Here is a 1,377-nt window from a genome sequence, read left to right on the forward strand (position 1 = left end):
CAACATCAAAACTCTCATAATTCCAAGATGCCATGTTTTAAAATCAACAAGTAAAACAAGGAAAATAAATAATCAAATACTAGAAAACAAAATAAAAATTCAAACCTGAAATCTAGCAATATGTACACCTACAGCTACATTATTAGTTCCCCGTAAACGGCGCCAAAATTTGATCACGCCCAACTCTAGTCCTAAAAAGGATAAGCGATCACTGCAAATATAATCTGATCTAAAAATTCGGAGTCAAATCCAACAAAGAGCTAAGGTTTAGCTACAACTGTTCACTATTACCAAGAAGATAAGCTTAAACAATTCCTTAGTTATAAATGTTAATATTCTTATGTCTAACTAATTAACTAACAAATTAAAACAGCAAATTAACAACTAAAGATACTAAGGCTTGGAGACAAGATTAAGGAGGTCTAAAGTTATGATTTTCACAATTGTCGGATCCTTCCCGCTACATCTCATTTAATTTCGCTTAATTATTCTCTATTGATCGGGAGCACCTCAGGTGTCGTAATTCTCTCCCAAACAACTACAACAATTTACTAGACATATTATCCCGAACTACACTAGCTGGCATAATCTCACCGCTCACTACGACCACATCAAGGCTTTGTTATTCCTAAACCCACCTTTAAACCTGCCGTATTGATTCCTCATATACGTTAGGAATGACGTTGTTCAACAATTACCTAAATATGTATTCTTTCCCAAGAAATATATAATAAATAGGCACAGTCAATTGATGGCCACTCAATCAACAAAAAAAAAGCACGTTGTTGAACAAGTAAAGAAATCCAAAAGCTAAATTATATTCAAACTTAACAAGATTTATCCTCCAAAAGGTTCCATCAAAATACTAGATAACAAATTAGCTATTCTTAATAGTATGCAAAACTACAATATTAAAATTCATAACCAACAATAGAAAATAGGAAGAAGAAAGAAAACTCGTGGTTGAATCTTCCTCCTTGCTCCTAGTGTGTTCTTGCCTCCAAAAGTGTTGTGTAACCCTAAAGTAGTGTCTCTTCCTCCAAAGTTATGTTTTAGGATGTATTTATATGACCTAGGTAGGGTGAAGGGCTGTCCAAGGCAATCCAAAATCGGATAGGAGAGCTGGAATCCGCGTTTGCCTTTGCGCATGGCGCGCTCATAGACGCAGACTTAGCTTTTGCAATTTTTCAGTTCGCGAAGCGGTTCGTGCCTTCGCTTCGTTATTTTGTGCCTTCATTTTTCTCCCTTTTCGAGTTCGTTTTCGTGACACACATAAAATTGGACGAGCTCCCAATTCTTTCTACCTCTTCTTTTTGTGTCGAATTGTCATCTTTTGATCATTTATCATCCAAACCCATTCCTACACATAAGAAATAC

This window comes from Nicotiana tabacum, chromosome 20, assembly GCF_000715075.1.
Source record: "Nicotiana tabacum cultivar K326 chromosome 20, ASM71507v2, whole genome shotgun sequence".
Taxonomy (NCBI): Eukaryota; Viridiplantae; Streptophyta; class Magnoliopsida; order Solanales; family Solanaceae; genus Nicotiana; species Nicotiana tabacum.